Source organism: Oryctolagus cuniculus, chromosome 2, assembly GCF_051225735.1.
Source record: "Oryctolagus cuniculus isolate XC-2025 breed Fujian yellow rabbit chromosome 2, ASM5122573v1, whole genome shotgun sequence".
NCBI lineage: Eukaryota > Metazoa > Chordata > Mammalia > Lagomorpha > Leporidae > Oryctolagus > Oryctolagus cuniculus.
Window position 1 is genome coordinate 187,784,140 of NC_142868.1, and position 16,442 is coordinate 187,800,581.

Sequence of the window (16,442 nt, forward strand, 5' to 3'; positions counted from 1 at the left end):
CTAAGTACTTAGACCATCATTTGCTGCCTTCTCAGGCACACGATGAAGAAGCAGGATCAGAATCGGAGTAGCCAGGACTTGAACCATCACTCTGTTCTGGAATATTGGCAGAAACTTAACCCACCGGCACTGCATTGCCAGCCTCCTAGTTCCCAACTTCTGCTGCAGAATTGTCAGTGCTTCTCTTGAGGGATAGAGCCGCAATGTGAAGGGTGGTGGGTTTGGTTCTGAGTTTCCTCACCATTTCATGCAGCTTCTTGTAGACTCAGAATGCACAGCTATCAGCAAAGACTCCCCAGAAGCAATGAACCTAAGTCTCTGCTGAGGCCCAAAAAACTGAAGGGGAATTTCTATTTTTTTTTTAATTTATTTGACAGAGTTATAGACAGTGAGATAGAGAGAGACAGAGAGAAAGGTCTTCCTTCCGTTGGTTCACCCCCCAAATGGCTGCTACGGCTGGCACTGCACGGATCTGAAGCCAGGAGCCAGGTGCTTCCTCCCGGTCTCCCATGTGGGTGCAGGGCCCAAGCGCTTGGGCCATCCTCCACTGCCTTCCCGGGCCACAGCAGAGAGCTGGACTAGAAGAGGAGCAACCAGGACTAGAACCCAGCACCCATATGGGATGCCGGCACTGCAGGCGCAGGATTAACCAAGTGAGCCACAGTGCTGGCCCTTGAAGGAGAATTTCTTAAAGCTGTCATTCCAGAGAGAACAAGACAAGAAACTAGATGCTAGCTCTCCTGACTTGTGGTCTAGTGGAATGTTAGGGTCCCAGCCTTAAAATAGAGCATTCCAGATTGCCACACCTGTTAGGTACTGGTTTTGATGGTGATTATCTGTAGCAGTGCCACTTGACATGAATGAATTCTACATGAATTTTGAAGTTATTTTAGAATATGTATTTTATGCATTATTCATAACGTGTTTATACAGCTTGTTTTAAAGCCAAGAGAAACTGAGTGCACTAGCTGCTGCCTTCTTGGCTGTGAACCTGCATTTTATATTGTGTCTCATTATACACATATGTGTGTGTGCATGTACATTATATATAACTGAAACATATGTTTTCTGAAATAATAGTTATCCTTACTACGTGTGATACACTTTGATATTTTCTATTCTCGTCTACTTGTCTATTTTTATAAAGGGTACACTGGTTGTGAACCATCTAAATTGATTTCACAACAAATGAATGGTTCGTGACCCACAGTTTGAGACACCATGACCTAAACAATGTCTTCATCAGACACGGTTTAAAAAAGAGTCATTATGGAGCAGATGTAAAGTTGCCAATTATCTTTGGTCATAAATGTTAAAATAGTAAGCTTTGAGCTTCATAGCATCAAAAAAGGAATGGCATACATGTGAAAAATGAAATGGCATGGGCTTGGCTTCTCTCCAGACCACAGCAGATCTGGGAAGCTCCTGGTTATGTGTGATGCTGAGTTTTATTATCTGCCTGGATTTCAGAACTAAGGGGAAAGAGCTAATGGTGCCTACTCGAGTGGTTTCTAGAACCACAAGGCAGAGAAGGCCCAGAGCCTGCTTTCCCCTGACTCAGGCCAACTGTGTGAAGTCTAAGGCTCTAGGAAGTAACCAACGGTGCACCTGGGACACTGATTCCACATGCTGATGTGTGATTCCGTGTGATGCCTTATTTGTTCCTCCCAGCTGGGGCTTATGCATGTGGCCCTGCAGCACCCTCCCAAAGCTTGTGTTAATTCACTTGCTGTTGCCCTTCATTTTCCACTCTTTCTTTCAGTAAACCCATCCTCCTCATCTCTATTACTGTGACAGGGGACATGGGATGGCTCCTCCTCCTTCCATTGGCACATTGACCTCCAAGTACCCAGCAACCAGTGTACTCAGTATGTCTGTTGGTCCATCCATCCATTCATATCTGGAATTAGGAAAGTCTTTCTTAGGGCGAATGTTTGAGTTAAGACTTGATTCAAAGAAGGAGGCAGTCATGTGGAGACCTGACTGGACGATATCATAAGAGAAAGCAATTCAAGTGCAATGCCCTGAGACGAAAACAAGCCTGACACATTTGGAAAATGAAAGAGCTAAATTGGCTTCAGCAAGGTGGCCCTGGGGAGAACAGCATGTCATGAGTCGGAAAAGTAGGTAGCAAACAAAATATTAAGCAAGCAGCATAGGTAGATACTCACCAATCAGAACACCCACGATCAAGTAGAGGCCAAATCATGTGGCCCTTGAGGGTCATAGAAAGACCTCTGGGATTTACTTCTGTTGTAATGGGAAATCACTGGGAAGCTTTCAAAATGGGAGCATCACAATCAGATGTAACATTTATAAAGGTAGGGGCCGGCGCTGTTGCGTGGTAGACTGTCTCTGCCTGCAGTGCTGGCATTCCATACAGGCCCCGGTTCATGTCCTGGGTGCTCCTCTTCCAATCCGGCTCTCTGCTAGTGGCCTGCAAAGGCAGCAGAGGATGGTCCAAGTGGGTGGACCCCTGCACCCACATGGAATACCTGGATGAAGTTCCTGGCTCCTGGCTTCTGCCTGGTCTAGCCCTGGCTGTTGTGGCCATTTGGAGAGTGAACCTGTGGATGGACGATCTTTCTCTCTGTCTCTCCATCTCTGTCTGTAACTCTACCTCTCAAATAAATAAAGAAAATCTTAAAGAAAAAGAGTTAAAAAAGGCTACTCCAGGAAACAAAGAGATACACTGTATACCTAGTAGAAGAGCTAAAATTGAAAACACAAAATCAAATGCTAGCAAGCATTTGGAATGATAGAAACTCATTCATTACTGATGGGAGAGTAAAAGGGTACATTCACTTTGAAGACAATTTAATAGTTTCCTACAAAACTAAACATACTCCTACACTTGATCCATCACACTCCTTGGTAATTACCCAAATAGTTGAAAGCTTATGGCATACAAAAATCTGCACACAGATGTGTAGAGCAGCTTTGTTCATAATGGCCAAAATTTGGAAGCAACCAAGATGTCCTTAAGTGGGTGATGGATAAACAAACTGTGATCCAACTGGATAATGCACTAAAGAGAAACAAAGCATCAAGCCATGCAAATATATGGGGGAAACTTCAGTACATAATGCTAAGTGAGGAAAGTCAATCTGAGAAGGCTGTATACTACTATGATTCCAACTATATGGCATTCTGGAAAAGGTAAAACTATGGAGGCTGCAAAAATAACAGGTGTTTGGAGAACAGATGGATGAATAGGAGCAGAACCGAGAAATTTTGGGTCAGTGAAATATTCTGTATGATACTATAATGGTGTACAGATGTTGATGTCATTATATGTTTGTCAAAACTCATAGAATACACACTCCCAAGAGGGTACCTTAATGTGTACTAGGAACTTTGACATAGTATGATATGCCAATGTAGGTTCATCATTTGTGACACATGCACCACTCTGGTATCTAATGTGACGGTGGAAGAAGCTGTTCACAGGTGGGACAGGGAATATGTGGGAGCATTCTACATTTTCTGCTAAATTTTGCTGTGAACCTAAAAACTGCTTTATAATACAAAACCATCCTAGCTGTTGTAGGAAGAGCATATTGTGTGGAGTCAAGAGAAGATTGTGTGTGTGTGTGTGGGGGGGCAGCTAGAAGGCTGTATGGTAGATACCAGTGGATTTGACTAAGATTTTGATGGCAAATATGGAGAGAAGTAATCAGATTTGGGATGCATTTAGAGGTAACATTGCCAGAACTTACTGGTGAATTAATTGTGAGGGAGGGAGAGAAGAAGGGAGGGAGGGAGGAAGGAGAGAGAGACAGAGAGATCTCAGTAGATCTCTTTTGGGACTGTATTAGATTTGAGATGCCTGTAACCATACTGGGGGTGACTGAAATATTTGTCTGAAATTCAGGGAAGATGTGTGAAATAGTGATCTAGGTTTTGGAGTATTGAAATCATGATGCTGTTTGTAACCAGGAGACTGAGATCACCCAGGAGAGAAAGCACTGGAAAGAGGGGAAGGGCACAGACAGATACCCAGGTTGGGCATAGCAGGAGGTTATAGAAAATGGCAGGTGTAGGCAATAAGGCAGATGGGCGAGCAGATGAGAATAACACCATCACAGGCTAGAAAGAATATATTCAAATTTCCTGTACTAAGCAGCCGGGTGTGGTGAGGTCAAAAACCCTCCTGCCAAACCTAAGTCATCGGAAACCTTGAAAAGAGCCATTTTGGTGAATAGTAATGATGTGAACCCAGCTGGGGTTTGTTGAAGAGGCAAAGGGAGATAAGGGTGTGATTATAGGAGGAGATGATTCTGAGGTAAAGAGACTTAACTTGCTTTGCTTGGAGCAGAAGCAACATGTTTATGCCATATCCCTAGGCAGGAGGGTCCGGGAGAGGTTCTTGCTGAGAGTGAGGAACAGAGGACACACAATGCTGTCTTGGGGCTTGGGAAGTGAGCTGACTAGGCAAGGAAGCAGGCTTCCTGAAAGTGCAGATGCTTGTGTTATAAGTTAAAGGGAAGTCTGATCCACATGATTATGGTGTGATTTTCCCAGCAGTGTTGGTTCAGCAAGCCTACATCTGGTTTCTTCATGTCCAAGTCTTCCCAAGCAGGTGAGATAGAAAAGGGGGCAGAGGAGTAAACCATATGCAAAGAGGTGGATGCCTTGCTGATCAAGGAATGTGTGAGTGTGTTTGGGGGTGAGGGGAAATGGTGGTGAGCAAGCAGAAGGGACACTTGGATACACACAGTATTCAACAAGCCTGGCATTGCTAGAGTGGGTGCTCTAGAGTGTGGGCCAAGAGAAGAGGCGGCCAAAAAGTGGAGCTGCTTAACATCTTAGTGGGGGTGTGGCAACTGGTTGAAATCACTGGTTGAAAGTATAATTATGAGAGTTGGGCTGAGGAGGGATAGGGGATAGTATCATTGATTCCTATGAGAGCAGGGAGTGGAGGGACCAGGGTGTAGGAGATGGGCCCTCTATGTGGACATTAAAGTTGCCATGAAGGACAGGAGCCAAGTGCTAAAGTCATTAATGAATGAGGGGAAGGGCAGTGAGGACTGTGATAGCCAGGCAAGTAGTGGTGGTAAAGTCTGAGGACTTAACACTTCAAAGAACACAGGGCTTTGAAGGAGAGAGGAGAAAAGGCTTGGAAGAAGTGAAGAAAAGCAAAGAAGACACCTACCTCTCTTCCAGATCCTGGAGGCCTGGAGGAGGGCAAACACAACCTCTCTTTGAGCGTTCTGGCACAAGTGGTGTCTTTGGGGATATGCAGACAACACAGGGGAGGGGATGTCCCTAATGGAGGTAATGGTTGAGCAGAGTCTGGAAGGAGGGGACATGGTAGTCAGCCAGATGGACAAGACAGGAGGAGACCCTGTGTGCAAGTTGCTCAGAAACAAAAAGTGATAAAGTTGAAGCAGCCTGAAGAGCTCTTAAAGGCATGGATTCAGGTGGATGTAGAGTGGGGGTGCAGGACTAAAACATAAAGGTCCTGGGGGGATACACTAAAGAACTTGGACTTGGGGAGGCACTGGTGGGTTTTAAACAGGCACAGGTACTGTGTTTTAGAAAAATCAACTGGACTTCATGTGGAGAATGAAGAGGGTGGGACCGCACTGGGACGTGAAGATTGCTTGGGTGGCTGTTGAAATAGTGATTAAAGCCAACTGGAAGTGCTCATCTTTCTGGATGGGAATATGTGGACTCTCTGTGCCTGTCTCTTGGAGTTTGGTGTTAAATTCCAAGGCTGTGCATCCCCACATGTATTTAAAGGATGGATTAACTCCAATTGCCTGCTAAGTAACGGGCTAACTTGCTGTACTCAGGAAAAGAGCTGGGTGTCCTCTTTCAGTGAAAGGGGAAAGAAAAGAGAGGGGGAGGACTGTGGTGAGTTTTCCTTCTCATTCTTCCTCCTGGAGAGGACTTTGCATCACCAGAGGACAAACACTCATAAAAGGACAATGGAGCAAGGCAAGGAGAGAAGAGGAGAAGGTCCTAGGAGGGGGCACATCCTTCCGGGCAGAGATGTGAGCAGGACTCATAGTGGACGTTTTCTGCACTTCTGTGTTGCCCACACTGAACTGTGGCTGCCTTTTGCCCCTCACTGGGTTGCTGCCTCTTCTCTGGCTCCCGTCCTTTGCCTGTGGAAAGCCCCTGGGCTTATTCACTCTTGGCCTCTTTTGCCACATCTGGCACCATCTTGGTCAGGAAGCTGGTTGAAGCAATCTGTCCTGTTGGAGTTGAAATGACAAATGGAAGGGTCTGGGGTCCCTCCTTCCTCAGAGCTAATCACAAGGCCTTTCTGCACATGTAAAAATATTGGTGCGGGAGTTCATGATTGAGTGTCACTTCCCAAGCCCTCTGTGGCTCTCTATCCTGCCTGTCCAAGCCCAGCTTCAGCCACACACCCTGGGTGTTTCCAGAGCCCATCCACCTTGCACCTCAGGCGAGGGCTCTCTGAACCCTGACTCGAGCCCTGAGTGTCAAGGCTTGTCCCTTTGCTTCTGGTTGGCTGGAACTGGGGAGAATATAGGTTATTTGGGAGAATAGGACAAGACAGCTGGGGCCTTGGAAGCCAGGCCAGAGGGTTTGAATCTTCAGGACAACCAGAGGGAGTGGAAGAGTTGCATGCATGTGAGGGGAGTGACATGATGAGAGCTGGCCTTGCCTGACTGGCACCTCCTCTGGGACAGCCCCTGAGAGAAGCGCTGACCTTTGCATGAAGCCCTGGCGGCCTGCCATGGTGCTATCTTCTCTGGGCCCTGGGGCAGGGCTGTGTGTGGGTTGGGAGAGTGGACTATGTCTCCCTTGGGCTGAGGTCATTTTAAGTGATAATGTGGCCCCAGAGACAGAAACCACTCAACGATCCAAACCATCAGCCTTACTTGGGTCCCAAGCTTCAGCATCTTCCCTAGGCCCTTCCTCCAGAAGGGTTGCTGATCACAGGCAGCAAAGTGATTCTGCCTCATGGCTTTGTTGAGTCTACTTGGACACATGCATCTCTTTACGGACACTGTGTGTATTCAAGGCTGAGCCTGTGCTCTGGCTTGGCAGCCACTCCACCCATGGCAGGTGTAGTCAGCTCTCCTGCTCCTGAAGACGGTCTCAGAGCCAAGGCCTGGCCACCTCTTACTTTCCATGGTAGCCAAGATGTCATTTTGCTATGTGCCTTCCCTGTATCCTCTTTATCTCCCAGCACTCCCACTGCTAAATTTAGCCACATGTCACTCATTAAAGAATTCATATACTAACACATCCCACCTAATACTCATCCTATGATCACATACACACACAGCAGTCTTCAGTATGTCACAGAGTTCACACAAAGTCTCAGGTGCCCCCACACAACCCTGCACAGCACACACCCCTACACATCCCATGCTCAACACACACTTCCCATGCAGGCTTAGATGCCATCCTGTCCACATGACCGTTTGGCACACACCACGCCCTCAGAGCACCTCTGATCATGGCATACCTCATCGTCATGCTTTGGAAGAGGTCCCCACAGCAGCCGCCTGCCCCAGAACACTCCTTCTGCTTGAATCAGGCAGACAAGGATGCCACTGCCAAAGCTGTCAGGAGGCTGGTGACGTGTCTCCAAAGGGGCGGGGGGCATGATTTGGAAAATATTTACAGGATTTGAAAACAAATGTATGATATTTGATCTGTTTGTGATCTGTTTTGTAGCGCTTGTATTGCTAAATAATACTCAATGGAGGAAACACTTGGCAAGAACTGCAAGTTTTATTGAGAAGTTTGGAGAAAAAGAAGCTACTCTGTAAGGAGTAAGCTGGTGTGGTCAGGAGAGATAAAAGGGGCTGCGCATGGAAGATTTTAGTGGAAATCAGAAACTGGATCACCAGGACTGAACTTCTCTCTCTGCACCTGTAGATGGCATCTCCATAGGTTGCTTCAGAGGCCAGCAAGGAGAAGTACCAGGGAGGGAGCCTTGGGCTGCCCCAAGGTCTCCACTGCCCCTTCAAGTGCCACTGTCCCAAGGGCCGAGTTCAGGGGCAAAGTGGAGCCACACAAACACCAGCTGCCTGGTGCCAGGATGCTGTTCCCAGGCTTGCTTTCCTGGAGTTGGGTAGCAGAACCTCAGCCTCTTCCAGATGCTGGGAGACCTGCTGGTCGCACCTGGAACCTGAGCTTCCCCACGCAGGGCAGAGAAGGCCAGGCAGAAAGGCTCTTCTCGGGGCTTTCTCCAAAGCCCAGAGGTCCTCCGGGAGCGGTCTTGGCATGGGCTGAGATGAGGGGGCAGCCCTGGCCCTTTGGCATGGGTGGTGGCCCCTCTCCCTCCACAGTGAGGAAGGCTCACTGTGAGAAAGAATGAGTTGTTGATGCTGCCCAATGCAGGGGAGATGCAGCGGGGTCATCTGGCCATGGTCATGTGTTCATCCTGTAACTCATCCGCTGTCTGGTGATTGTCCCTTACCACCAGACTTGTGGGTTCCATTGATTTTGGAGAGAGTGTGTGTGTGTGTGTGTGTGTGTCTTGGGCAGTGTGTGTCTGCTAGTTTTAAAACCTCTTACACTCTCAGACTTTGGGGGCTGGAAGTCTCCTTAGAGAGGAAGAGTCTCCCACTTTTATTTTGGGTACAGGGTGACTTAAGCCTAGAGACAAGGAAGTTGCCCAAGGTCACATGACAAGTTAACGGTATAGAGGGGTCCCAGGCCTCTCTGACTTCCCCTAATTACCCAAATCCATCCTAATCTGAAATCAGAGACTCTGGCCAGGTCTCGACAGCATTCCGGAACCGAGTTGTAAATCCAGGGCCCTGCAGCCACTCTGCGCTGACATTTGTTGTGTTTTACTGCCAAAGCTGCTGCTCAGAGATGCCATCTCCGGAGGGAGAAATTCCTGACAGAGACACCCCTCCTGTCTCCTCCCAAATTAGGAGTTAATTAGGACCCAAACGTGCATGGGAGTGCCAGCGCCTTGCCTGGCCCTCTGCTGTGTTCCCAAAGCCGGGAGCTGTCCCACGGTGAAAAGGCCTAATTGAGGCCGCATCTCTGTTTGGAGAAGGGAGACTCCGCGTCTGGGCCAGGCACCCTCGGGGACGGATCTGTTAACTGGCTGTCACCTTCTTTTGAGATACCATCATCTTGTAAGTCTGAGCAATAAAACGAGTCATTGTGGGCCTTTTGAAGGGAGGCCATGGGCCCTGGCCAGTTTGTTTACCCTCAAAAGTCCCACCCCCCATCATCCATCTGCCCAGAGCTTTCTTCCAACACCCCTTCCTAACTTCAAGCTCCCTGCCAGCCCCCTGTCCCCTTCCCCACTTTGTGTGAGGCCCCCCAAAGCCCCGTATCTCAGAAATCATCTGGCCCAGGAAGCTCTCTTTCCTCAGTTTTCAGAGAGCTGGCTTTGTCTATGTTTCCAGCAAAGCCGTGGGCTCTAGTCCCCTCCCTGGCTCCTCCCCAGCTGTCCGCCAGGCCGGCCCCCTCTCTGGCCTGGGACTCTGATGGTCCTTGTGATGGGGGGCAGGGGAGCCGTGGAGCCCAGGCAGGCCAGGTGTGGGGGTGGTGTGTGAGCTCAGGCACAGCATTCGTATTACTCAGAATTTAAATGAAGGTCTCAAAAGACAAAACTAACGAAGATTTACTAAGGCTGCCATTGTCTGATAATTCAATACCAGCTCATTATTAGAACCACATTTATTGAGGTTTAATCACTATGAAGCAGGCCGCTCTGGCATAGCTGTCAAACCGCACAAAATGTGTTCTTAATAATTAATCAGTACAGTATCTTGTCGCTGTAGCATTCATCTCGGGCTTGGGTGTGTTTTGAAAGGGACGCTGTCGATGTGCTTTTGAAAGTTTGCCATCTTTTGTTTTTCATAACCCCTCAGATCCTTGAAGCAGAGGGAAGAGCAGACCCAGATTCCTCCGGGAACCCCAGCCCTGCACCTCGGTGAGGAGCCAGTCCTGCAGCGTGATGGAAGCCTTCCTGGGACCTGCTGCTGAGCCGCTGACACTTTGTTTTTCAAAGGAAGAAAAAGGGGAAAAAAACCCCAAGCCCGCATCCTCCAGTGTTTGTTTTCCTTCCATGGAGTCTGCGAGGCACTGAGGGCGGGAGGTGGGTCCGGCTTGGGGTGAGGTGCTGGCCTCGAGTCCCACATCCACCCGGCAAAGCTTGGCGCAGGCTGCTCGCTGGACCCGTATGGCCCAGATGACCGGCTTCCGCGACCCACAGTGGCTGTTGAAGAGTTCTGAGCAGAAGCTGGGGTTTGTTTACCTGTTCAGGCCAGGAGAGGGCAAGGAGAGTGGGGACAGGGTCCTTACTCTCACGCTGGCTGCCCCACAGAGCGGTGGTGAGCCACGGATGGAACCACCTCTAGCAAGCCCCATTTCATTCTCTCCCGGACCCACCTTCTGCCCACAGCTCTCGGCACCTGGGGTCTTTACCATGCTAGGTGTCCCTTGGTTGGTGACCAGAATACAGATCGCACAGGGTGGGCTTGAGTTCAGGGCTGGGCTCCAGCGCCACCAGTTGCATCATTTGTCCTTGTAAGTCGTAGGGTTCCTTGCCTCCAGAAGTGTGGTGTCACTACCTACCCCAGAGGGTCTTGAGATGACTCACTCAGAGAGCTCCGGCTGCTGCTGGGAACCCAGAGAGTGCCTGTATTGGTGGTCAATGAAGGAGACCCGGGGGAGGGGAGGCCCTTTGTCTCTCTCTGCCCCAGGCCTTAAGCTGGTTCCCGGGAGCCTCTGCAGATTTCCAGTCCTTGGGCAACCTTGCCAGGTCAGGGGAACTTGAAGGTCGCAGGCCCCTGTGTTACATCACCCCTTGTCACTGTGTGCTTTTGTCTAAGGTGCTGGCTCTCATGCAGAGGTAATTTTGTCCCCCAGGGGACATCTGCTGTGGCTGCACTGTTTTGGTTGGCATTGTGGGCCTCTACCAGATAGGACCAGTGATTTTGCTAAGCATTCTACAGAGCAGGGCGTGGCTCCCTTAACAAAGGGCGATCTGGCCCCATGTGCAGTGCTGAGACTAAGACACCCTGTTCCAAAGGGTTCAAGTTTGCTGGCAGGAGGTGCTGTGTAAGAGGGCCTGAACCTCCACGGGGAGGGCGATGCTCTCAGGAGGGAACCCAGAGGGGAAGGAATCCACAGAGGCCCCGGGGTGGCAGAACAGGACAGGAAGCCCGCTCTGGGTCTAATTCCAGGGCCATCTTATTGCTTCCTAGGGACCTGGCAACAGAGCCAGGATGCTGTTGGCCACTTCCAGCTCTGCACTCCCCATTGAGGTTGGAGTTTCTGGCCAGACATCAGGACCTTACCACATTAGCCCCTTGAATCTGCTTGGATGGTGAGAAATGTGCTATTGGCCCTGCACCCTCCCAAACCAGCTTGCTGGAGTTCCTGACCCCTCCATGTGCCTTGTGCAGGCACACAGATTCTTCACAAATGGCTCCATGTCCACTGAGCGCCCTAAGACACAACATATGGGTGCTCTTAGTCATTCTGTACTGCACGGATGGCAACCACACCTTCGGGGCTTCCTTCTCCCACTGGGACCACTGTCCCCTGCCCCAACCAGGTCAACTGGGAGAAGTCATTTCCCATAGTAGAGGCTCTACTCAGGCTGACGCTCAAGGGTTAAAAGAGGACAGCCAGTCCTGCTGCCACAGAGTCTTAGAGATGGATGTAGAAGCCTGAGCTCCTCTTTGCTGGAGAATGTGCCTAGTCAGTTTCTGCAGGGAAATCCAAAGTGCAGGCTCGGGGGCCCAGCACTCACACCCTGCAGCTTGGACAGAGCCAGTGTGCAGGTTGAGAGGGCTCTGCTGGGGTTGGGTTAGAGGGTGAAGCATGCTGGGCAGACAGTCAGAGCAGATTCGAGGTGGCATGTTCCTGCGGGACTCTTGAGGCCAGAAACTCAGGCCACAATCAATGCGAAGATTGCTTTTCCTTGCACGGCTCACTGTGGCCTGGGTTTGGGCGAGAACGGAAGGGGATGGTTGTGTTCCCCAGCGTCAGTCTGTCCTGAGAACCCACCTTCTTTCAACTAGGCAAAGAACATCACATGGTCCATTTCACTGGTAAGGTTCTGTATGACCTACCACTCTGCCCGTTCCTGCGAGCCTCCATGAGATCGTGCAAGGTAGGTAGTAAAATACTCTCTGGATAAAGAGACAGGCTCAGAGAGGCTAAATTCTCCACCCGAGGCTGCACAGCTGTGAGGAACAGAGCTAACAGCCAAACCAAGGCTGGCTAATTGCAGCTGCAAGGCATCTAGGAGGCGCTCAGGGACCAGGCAGCTCCAGGCGGCACCGCTTTGTCTGGGGCAGTGTCTTTTAGAGGTTGCTGCTCAGGCTCCTGTCTGACCCTGTGCTTCCATTCAGGAATGTGTTGATGCCAAACCTGGGCCTTGTTCCCCCTTCCCATGCTGTGCATTCCTAGGACACCGGAATTCTCTGCCCCAGTGGCCTTGATCCTGCCCTGAGACCCTCTCTTTGGGACGGTGGGGGCCTGGCTGCTGAGGTGCACACTCCAGGACCGCAGGGAGGAACAAGCAGGTGTTGTTGATGAGGGTGCCCATGGAGTTGGAATGTGCAGGCCACTGACTGGGGCGGGCGGTGGGACTGAACTAGGGTAGGAAGAGAAGGTTTGCAGGGCAGGGGTGGAACTCCTTACACCATCATGTTCTGGGCTGGAACACCCAGGAATCTTCTGGATGGAACCTGGTCCTCCAGGTTGTTTGGAAGTGTCCTTGTGGAGGTAGGAGGGAAGAATTTGCCTGTTTGCTTATTCAGTGGTGTGTTGGCTTATTCATAACTTCAAACATGGAAAGTATGGCAAGTGAGTTTCCTCTGGTGTTCGACCCTTGGGCTTGGAAATGGTGGGGGTGGCCTTGGGCCTGGTACAGTCCTGGAGGCTCTGTGGTCCTTGAGCCACAGGTGGTGTAGACCTGCCCTCCCCAGCCTCGCCTCCTCTGCCTGGGCTATCACTGCAGCTGCCTCTGTCCCCTGCTCCCACTCTGCATGCCCTGATGGGGGAGCAACACACACAGCTCCTCCTGCCTGCGGCTCTCAGCGGCTTTGCAGGCCTGATGACAGCGTGGGGCGTGCGTGCCATGATCTTGTGGAAGTACATTCATGCAAATCTTTCTCTAAGTTCCAAATCCCAAGACCAGGCTCCCGGAGAAGGCCCCCCCACCCACCCAGGCCTCTCTTCCAAGGTAGGAGTGTGTGCTTCCAAAACTCTGTGTGCTGGTCCTGTGAGTGCCTTCTGCCTGCCCCCTGGGATGTTGCTGCCAGAATGGAGGGGTTTCCTACAAGGTAGGACTTGCGGGGTGAAAACGGAGCAAATCCCAGGTGCTCCCCAGGACTGACCCCTTCTCAGCAGGGTTGTCCGCCGGGTGCCAGGAGTATGTAGTAGCCGTAGCTGGACCCAGTGCTTTCACTGCCACTGCTTATCCATCTCCTGAAGAAACCATTCTGATTTGTGCTTACTGACTTCCTTAGTCTGGCTCCCTACCCTGTGGGCAGAGGCCATGGGTCCTCTTGTGATGTGAAGCCCATCTACATTTGCACCTTCCTCTCTGGCCTCTGTACCCCTGCACCTGGGCCCTTCCTGAACTCACCACACTCCTCCCTGTCTCTGCCATCTTCCTGTGGTCTTGCCTCTGGCAAGAGCATCTCCTCCTGGCATACTCCCACCCATCTCTCAAAAGCATGTTCAAGTGTGACCTCCTTTGTATCAGCCTGCTCTGCCCACCCTGGAATCAAAATTGTTTGCCCAGGTCTCATTGAACTTGGCACAGATGACTTCAGAACTGTGCTAGGGACACAATTATTTTACAAGACTCCTTATATATCATACTATAATTAGTATTTTTTGGTTTATTTTATTTATTTGAAAGAGTTACAGAAAGAGAGAGCCACAGAGAGAGAGAGAGAGAGAGAGAGAGAGAGAGACAGAGAGAGAGGTCTTCCATCCACTGGTTCACTCCTCAAATGATCACAATGGCCAGAGCAGAGCTGATCCAAAGCCAGGAGCCAGGAGCCTCTTCTGGGTCCCAAGGACTTGGGCAATCTTCCACTGCTTCCCAGGCCGTAGCAGAGAGCTGGATTGGAAGTGGAGCAGCCGGGAATTGAACTGGTGTCCATATGGGATGCAAACACTGCAGACCGAGGCTTTAACCCACTGCTCCCCAGTGCCAACCCCCTGAAACTGTAGTTATTTAATAGTCTACTTTTCCTATGTGCCCAGTGGATTCAAGCCTTTTTTTTTGTAGGGACCACAAAGCCCTTTGAAAACCTGGTGAAAATGTTAAACTCTCTGCCTGGAAGTATAGACAAATACTCAATTTTGCTTATTATGTTAGGAAGCACAGATGCTCCCAGGGGCCACAGGCCCAGATGTGAAAGGCTGTGTTGCACTGTGAGTGGTTGGTGTCCTCGTCTCACTTATTGTCACATCTCCCATGGCTAGAAAAGTGTTCTCTGTGGACTAGAGGCTGAAGGGTCTGTGTGGAATGAAGGAATGGTTTTCCCAGTCACTTAGCTCTGCTGTGCTAGGAGCTCTGGGCTCTGAGGATAAGCTGGTGGAGTGTGGGGCTTGTTCCACTGGCATCACGGTGTCACTTGGGGTGTCACATTCGGGGTGTTTGCCGTCTGATAGACGATGCTGGGAAAAGGCTGGGAGGCCAAGGTAGGGCGTGATGAGTCCCCCCAGTGCAGGCAGGGAAGGGAGGCCACCACGGGCCACCTGGGGGATGCACCGTGAAGCCTGCTTGCAGAAGCAATCAGAGACGGGGACTGAGGCTTACTGGGGGAGTCCAGAGAATAGGAACGCTGTTGGACGCTAACCGAAACCGTATGTAGCCACACATTGTTTTTCCCCGAAGAGGATCCTAATTAAGTCAATTCCATATTGTTCTTATGTTATTGGAGGCACAAAAAAGTGGGCCCTCACAGGGTACAAACAGCCCTCATTGCTGAGGAGGGGGTAGGGCAGGGGGTGGACCACCTTGGAAAAGACCCCACACACTAATATGGAATTGATTTGTCACAAGCGCCGAGACCCGGTGAGCTGCACTCAGTGCGTACTTACTGATGGTGAGCATTCCACACGAGAGCTTCAGCCGTGTGGTGACTTGCCCAAGCCCTCATCAGAGAAGGCCAGTGTCTCGGTCCTCCTGCTGCATGGACTCTGAAGTCCAGGGGGCGGCTGGCCCGGTTGCTCCGTGGGCTTGCTCGTACTCTCTCTCCCTCTCTCTGAGCCCGGTTTAATCTGAGCTCCACGCATGCATCCCGGTAGCAGCAGCAGGCGACCTGGAAGCCTGGGCCGTTTCAGGAGCTAGGTAAGCAGTGCTCTCTGTGAAGGCAACAACTGTGCTCCCCCAACATACAGAAGCATCGGAATTCACAGCGTGTGCTTTACAAGGGCAGTAAAGTTTTATATGCAGCTCCGTGAAATGCCGAATGCAGCCAATTATCCACCAAAACAAACTGATGGGAGAGAGAATGGCTATGTTTGGCTCAGACTTAATTATTTTGCATTTGAACTTCTCAATTCTGTGTAATAAAATTCCATTCCGCCCTTATTTCCTGGTTAGGTTACTTAATCTCGACGCCGGTAACTGAGCCCCTGAGTGGAGTAGACTGTCCAATGTCAGTGGTAAGAAAATGTGAAAGGTTTGACATCAATTACAACATTACACACAACATAAAATTTAACAACTTGAATCAGGCTTTCATTGCTCTTTAAAGAGACCGTATGGCTTTTTAAGATCTAAAAATTAATCAGTTTCTAAGAGTCCTACCTTACTGGAAGTCCAGGTCTTACACTTAACCTGAGATGTCGGAGGCCTCTCCCTGTCTCTGTCTCTCTGCCACCTCTCTCATTTAATTAAAAAAAAATGCAATTTAGCTTCTTTAGTTTGTAGTTTTCTAGGGAAGTGATTCTCCTTCCCTGAATGAAAGAAAGAGGGAAGGAGGTGCAAGCTGAGCTGCTCTCGGAGGTGGTAGAATTCTCAGAAGACCAAGGGTAAGGCACAGAGATCTCATGATGGTCGTGACGTCCCGAGCCACAGTGGTGGCCTCGCCAGGAAGGCTCTGCTGGCCCCGCCTCTGTGGCCTGGGTCAGAGTCTGCATGGCAGCCTCCCCCTAGCACCCCCGACACCCGATCAGACGTCTCGTAAAACACCACATGTAATTCCACAGTTTCGGCTCATAACAGACCAACCTGCAGCAGGAACGGTGGTAAATGACCTGGCTCCTTTAATAAGTGTGGTCTCCAGGGTCAGCTGTGAGGTCAAGGCAGAGCCACAGGGTCAGACTGGGTGGCAGCTGTGGGACGGAGTCTGGGGAAGCTTTGTCCTCCTGCTTTCTGCCCCTCCCAGGGTGGGTGACGTCCTACGAGAGCGTAAGCCGTGAGCTGCTGGAGCCAGGCTCTGGGTTCTACTTGCATTTGCAGCCTTGGTCTCACTCAGATCAGGAATGCTTGGGTGACTGTGTTG

The 16,442-nt window shown here is 50.4% G+C and overlaps 1 long non-coding RNA gene across 2 annotated transcripts in view; it reads left to right on the top strand.

Moving 5' to 3' along the window:
- The window catches only part of LOC149128184 (uncharacterized), a 133,245-nt gene extending 123,245 nt beyond the window's left edge, over positions 1 to 10,000 (top strand). For both annotated transcript variants that reach the window (XR_016230551.1, XR_016230552.1), the window contains exon 2: positions 9,828 to 10,000. This is a non-coding gene — a long non-coding RNA (uncharacterized LOC149128184). The remainder of the gene's footprint in view (positions 1 to 9,827) is intronic.
- Positions 10,001 to 16,442: the final 6,442 nt, after the last annotated feature.